Below are 6,705 nucleotides of genomic sequence, written 5' to 3'. Positions count from 1 at the left end.
TGCACAATCACCCTACCCCTATGGACATCTTTGAGAGACAGAGTGGCCACATCATCTTGAGATTGATAAAGTCGTCATAGACGTCTTCATAGTCGACAAGAATGTCTCCTCACACTGAAAACACGTCATCGGAAGGCCTGAAATAAATTCAGGAAATGCAACCACCAAGGCCAAATCTAGACCTTGAATTCCACCATAAAAAAGGTCTAACCAACATGTATGTCGACTATAAGGTTGTCCGGTGGCAATTATGTGGATAACATGGTGGTCATCGTGTGGGGGTATAGGCGTGTTGGAGCTGTTAAACATATATTCATGTCACGTTGAAGTCCAGACTTGGCACACAAGGAGATGTCCAGGAGATAGACTAGGTTGTTGGACAAGTAGTTCAATATCTTGTAAACCTCTTATCTCTTTATCTCTTCCTCCCCAAGTTGTAATCTTCTCCAACGAACTTGTATGCGCTATTTGCCAGGGAGGTGCGCCCCTGCAGCCTATAACATGCAACGCGCCCCCTCACATCGAGGGTAAGACGCTTTCGCCTATTTGCACATGGTAATCAGAGCCTCCTCTTCCAAAACCCTAGCTGCCATCTAGTGCCAAGCCATGTCTTCCTCTAGCGCCGCTCAATCCAATCTCAGCGGCCAAGTCACGGAGAAGCTCTCCCGGACGAACTATGTCCTGTGGCGAACGCAAGTTACGCCGCAGCTGAGGGGAGCCGGGCTCTTCGGCTATGTCGATGGAACCATGCCGGAACCCGCCCGCCTCCCTGTCACCAAGGACAAGGAAGGCAAGGAGACTACGGATCCCAACCCTGTCCATCCCATCTGGGTGAGGGAGGATCAACAAGTGCTCGGCTACCTCCTCAACAACCTCTCCAAAGAAGTGCTGATCACGGTGACCGCGATCACCACCGCGCACGCTCTCTGGGCGGCGCTCGCAGGCATGTTTTCTTCTCAATCTTTGAGTCGTGTTAACAACATTCGCACTGCTTTGAACAATGCATAGAAGGGCAATCAATCTGTTGCCGCGTATTACGCCTCTATGCGCGGCCAGGCTGATGAACTCGCCGCGGCCGGCAAACCCATCCAGGATGATGAACTGATCTCCTACCTGCTGCATGGGCTGGACATGGACTACCAGCCCCTTGTCTCTGCCCTCGATGCCCGCGTCACGCCGGTCTCTCTCAATGAGCTGTACGCCATGCTGAGCAACTTTGATCAGCGTGTCGCATAGTTCCATAGCACCGGCGGCGGCTTCAAGTCTTCGGCAAACGCGGCCACCCGCGGGCGCGGCGGGTACTCATCCCGTCACCGTGGTCCTCCTCGACACAAGGGCAAGCAAGGTGGTGGCGGCTCCAGCAACTCCGGCTCCCGCGGCGGGCACCCTAACTTCAACAACAACAAGGGCCGCCGTGGCAGGGGCGGCAGCGGCAGTGGCGGCTCGGGACGGTCACGACCCGATGCTGTACGCTGTCAAATCTGCGGCAAGCCTGGCCACTCGGCCAGGGATTGGTGGTATCATTTTGATGAAGATGAAGCTTCCTCAGATGAAGAAGACAAGGTTGCTGCCGCCGCCGACGGGTCCTATGGTGTGGATACCAACTGGTATCTCGACAGCGGTGCCACAAACCATCTCACGGGCGAGCTCGAGAAGGTGACCCTCCGTGAGAAATACCATGGGAAGGACCAGATCCACACGACAAGTGGTGCAGGTATGAGGATAAGTCATATAGGTCATTCTGTTATACATACCCCTTCTCGCAAAATTCACCTTAGAAAAATTCTGCATGTTCCTAGTGCCAACAAAAATCTTCTCTCCGTTCATCGTATCACTATTGATAATCATGTGTTCATTGAATTCCATCCTTTCTTCTTTTTGATCAAGGATCAGGCCACGAGGAAGGTACTCTACCTCGGTAGATGTGTTCGAGGGCTTTACCCGTTGATTCCGGAGTTTAGAAGATCAAATAAACAAGCTTGTGGTGCTATCAAGCTTTCCTCCACACGATGGCACGATCGTTTAGGACATGCATCTTTTTCTTTAGTTGAACGCTTGCTTAAGAAAAATAAGCCCCCGTTTGTTGGTGAGCGACATAGTGAAACTATCTGTGATTCTTGCCAAAGAGCAAAATGTCATCAATTACCTTATCCCATATCTACCAGTATTTCTACTCAACCTTTGCGATTAATTTTCTCTGATGTTTGGGGGCCTGCCCCTACCTCAGTGAGTAGACATACATATTATGTTAGCTTCATTGATGACTATAGCAAATTTTCTTGGATTTATCTCCTCAAGAAAAGATCTGACATTTTTCAAGTGTTCAAAAATTTTCAAGCACTTGTAGAACGTAAGTTTGATAGCAAAATTATTGCTGTCCAATCCGACTAGGGGGGGATATGAGAAGCTCAATTCCTTCTTTCAAACACTTGGCATATCTCACCATGTGTCATGCCCCCACGCTCACCAACAAAACGGATCTGCCGAACGCAAGCATAGGCACATAGTAGAGGTCGGTTTGGCCCTCCTTGCCGGTGCTTCCATGCCCCTAAAATTTTGGGACGAAGCTTTTCTCACGGCCGTTCACATCATCAACATGCTTCCTAGTCGAGTGATCAATAATGAAACACGCACCGAACGGCTTCTCCATATCAAACCAAACTACACATCACTTCGTGTGTTTGGATGCGCCTGTTGGCCCAATCTCCGACCATACAACTCTCGCAAATTAATGTTTCGATCAAAACAATGTGTCTTTCTTGGATATAGCACTCAACACAAGGGGGTCAAGTGTCTAGATGTTTCTACCGGTCGAGTATACATATGTCGTGATGTTGTGTTTGACGAAACTAAATTCCCCTTTGCTGATCTACATCCAAATGCCGGCGCTTTACTTCGGAAAGAAATTCTATTTCTTCCTCCTACTCTAACCGGCCTTGATCCAGGGGAGTATAGCTCTAATGATCCTACTATGACTAACCCTCTCACTACTTTGCCTGAGTTGTATGATGATGCAGGAAGCCATGCTGAAAAAAACGGAGCTGAAAACGATGAAGAAATCTGCCCAACAGGGCCATATTTCATGTGCCAGGATCGGGGGAGCAAATCTCCCTTGGGATCAGTTCCCGCAGACCCGGCGGCAGAATCTGCCTCGGGATCGCTGCCTGGAGATCCGCCAGGCCGATCCTCCCCGGACTACCGCGCCTTCTGCTGCTCCCGCTGCGGCCGACCGCGCGCCAGTGGGTGGACTCGCCTACGCCACGCGACCCACAGCAGCTGGAGGAGACGCCAACCCCGCGCCGCACTCACTTGGGCCCACGGGCGAGCCCACGGGCGGGCGTTTGCCCGTCCAACCCGTCTGCTACAAGCGGCGGGACCTGCTCCGTCCGCCCAATGCGGGCCCCATGTCTGGCGCCAGGGGGGAACCGGCACAATCATTGGCGCATGATGAGCCGGGCCCGACAGGATCTTCTGTGTCGCAGGCGGTTTCTTCACGCGCTCCTGGTGTGCCGCGGCGCAAAGAGGATCCGGCGCCTGCCCCCAACGCGGTTGCTGCGCATGAATCCGCCTCGGGGTCAGCCTCTGCAGCTCATCCGGGATCCTTTGCGCCACAGCCAACCTCGTCGCTTCGCACTCGTCTTCAACAAGGGGTAATACAACCTAAAAATTATAAACACATGACAAAGTTTGGGATGGTATGTTCCACAGGTGAACCAGGCGAGCCACATACACTTGAAGAAGCACTTAGTGATGAAAACTCGAAGAAAACAATGAGAGAAGAATACTCAGCCTTGAAACGAAACAACACATGGCACCTGGTTCCTCCACGGCAAGGTAAAAAACTTATTGATTGCAAGTGGGTATTTAGGATAAAGAGGAAATCCGATGGAACCATTGATCGTTACAAGGCGAGACTTGTAGCAAAAGGATTCAAACAACGGTATGGCATTGATTATGAGGATACCTTTAGTCCCGTTGTAAAAGCTGCCACTATCCATCTTGTTTTGTCCATTGCTATCTCTAGGGGCTGGAGTCTCAGGCAGCTAGACGTTCAGAATGCGTTTTTGCATGGTGTTCTGGAAGAGGAAGTGTACATGAAGCAACCTCCTGGGTTTGAAAACAAAAATGCACCTCATCATGTGTGCAAACTTGACAAAGCATTATATGGACTGAAACAGGCTCCTAGAGCATGGTACTCACGTCTTTATTCCTTCAAAGTCTGACACCTCCTTGTTCATTTACAACAAATGCAACACTCACATATTTGTTCTCATATATGTTGATGATATTATTGTCACCAGCTCATCTAATGAGGCTATCACAGGACTTTTGAAGGATCTTAGTGCAGATTTTGCTCTTAAGGATCTTGGAGAGTTGCATTATTTTCTAGGGATTGAAGTAAAGAAGCATGAGGATGGACTTCATCTCTCCCAAGAAAAATATGCAACAGATTTGGTAAAAAAGGCTAGTTTGCAAGGGTGTAAACCTTCACCTACTCCACTGTCCAGTTCAGAGAAGCTGTCTCTTACAGAAGGACAGCCCTTGAGTCAGAATGACAGCACAAGGTACAGGAGTTTGGTAGGTGCACTTCAATATTTGACGCTTACAAGACCTGATATCTCATTTGCTGTCAATAAAGTATGCCCGTTTCTTCATGCACCTACCACAGTTCACTGGACTGCTGCAAAGCATATAGTTAGATATGTCAAGAACACTCTGAGTATTGGTCTGAATTTCAGCAAGTCATCATCCACACTTATGAGTGCCTTTTCAGATTCTGACTGGGCAGGTTGCTTGGATGACAGACGGTCCACTGGTGGCTTTGCAGTATTTCTTGGTCCTAATCTAATTTCATGGTGTGCTAGAAAACAGACTACTATCTCTCGCTCTAGTACAGAGGCAGAATACAAAGCATTGGCAAATGCTACAGCTGAGATTATATGGGTGCAATCACTGCTGAAAGAACTTGGTGTAAAAAGTACTAAAACTCCATGTTTATGGTGTGATAACCGGGGTGCCACATATTTGTCTGCTAATCCAGTGTTTCATGCTAGAACCAAGCACATTGAAATTGATTTTCACTTTGTCAGAGAACGAGTGGCTCAGAGGAAGCTTGACATACGTTTTGTGCATTCCAAGGATCAGATAGCAGATGAATTCACAAAACCTTTACCCACAAAAAGTTTTGAAGACTTCAAACATAATCTCAACTTCATGAAGTTGTGATTAAGGGAGGGTGTTAAACATATATTCATGTCACGTTGAAGTCTAGACTTGGCGCACAAGGAGATGTCCAGGAGATAGACTAGGTTGTTGGACAAATAGTTCAATATCTTGTAAACCTCTTATCTCTTTATCTCTTCCTCCCCAAGTTGTAATCTTCTCCAACAAACTTGTATGCGCTATTTGCCAGGGAGGTGCGCCCCTGCAGCCTATAACATGCAACGCGCCCCCTCACATCGAGGGTAAGACGCTTTCGCCTATTTGCACAGGAGCCACTGCCGACAATCTCCGAACTAGGTGCACCGCATGGCATTTATGCTTGGACTAAATTCAGTTGTTTGGAATATAATGCTCATGCTGTTGTTCCCCTCGCGCCAGATCAGCTGTGTTAGTTAAAATGATTTTAGGTCTTTTTTAGTCGGATTTTAGATCTTTTAGTGTTTAAACATTGTTGTATATTTAATTTATCTTCCAGTACATCCCTTGTTTGAGTGAGCATGGTAAGTATAGTGCGTCTTTGTTGCTAGCATTTGTTTCAATATTCATGATTTGATATATTTTTGTTTTTAGTAAACCAATGAAAATATCGCTTGATGAAAAATAGAATTATGATAATTGTTTGCTAACCACGATCGAGAGAACAAACAGGCCCACGATCAAAAGATGTACGACATGCAACAGATAGCTCCAAGAAAGAAAGCAGACAGGTGTACACTCTTTTGGCGATGCACTGATCGATGAGTTGATAACTAGATCATCCATGTATACTACTCAGATTAACTATACTTAAAAAAAACCTAGTATCAACTTACTATTTTAGCTAAGAAGACAACTATTTTTTGAAGAGGGATTCACACGCCACAGCGCCCTGACCAACCCGCATACCGGTGCAGCCTGACACCCATGCATTCATCATGTCATACGACCCTGCTGGTAGGTGCAATGTGATGTCGAACACCGCCACCCCTCCCTTCATTTCCGCCGCAAGATTGTCCAACACTTTCCCTACGGGAACTGTGGTGGCTATTGTGAGGACATGCTGCTCCACCGCCTTCCGTGGCTTAGCGCAAATCCGCCATGTTTCGGGCGCGCTGGCGGCGATCTGGACGCCACGGTAGGTCACCTCCATGTATGTGCCGGGGATAATGCACGCCTCTGACCCGTAACTTTGGGAGGCGACACTGAGGGTGAGGTTGAACGAGAGGCCCTTCTTCAGGTCGGTGGCGGAGACAGAATCTACCGCGACGGTGTAATGGGATAGGATCATGCAGTAGAGGATGAAAACGGCTGCGGTGATGAAGGTACCGACGACCATCGCGACCACCATGATGAGACAACATGGGCAGTGTCTGGCGGCCTTGATCTCCCGATCTCCATGGGGTGTCTGGCTGTCGACGTCGTCCATCTGCTTGTACCTGCGGTTATCGTTGGGGGTTTCGATCAGTTTGAGTTTGGCGTAGCCGCAGAAGAGGTTTCTACTAA

The 6,705-nt window shown here is 48.4% G+C and overlaps 1 pseudogene; it reads left to right on the top strand.

Annotated features, from left to right (window-relative positions):
* The first annotated feature begins 1,083 nt into the window (after positions 1 to 1,083).
* Positions 1,084 to 1,222, top strand: LOC123140400 (uncharacterized; annotated as a pseudogene).
* The last annotated feature ends 5,483 nt before the right edge of the window (positions 1,223 to 6,705 follow it).

This window comes from Triticum aestivum, chromosome 6B (assembly GCF_018294505.1).
Source record: "Triticum aestivum cultivar Chinese Spring chromosome 6B, IWGSC CS RefSeq v2.1, whole genome shotgun sequence".
NCBI classification, from domain to species: Eukaryota; Viridiplantae; Streptophyta; class Magnoliopsida; order Poales; family Poaceae; genus Triticum; species Triticum aestivum.
This window is presented reverse-complemented; position numbering and strand designations above follow the sequence as displayed.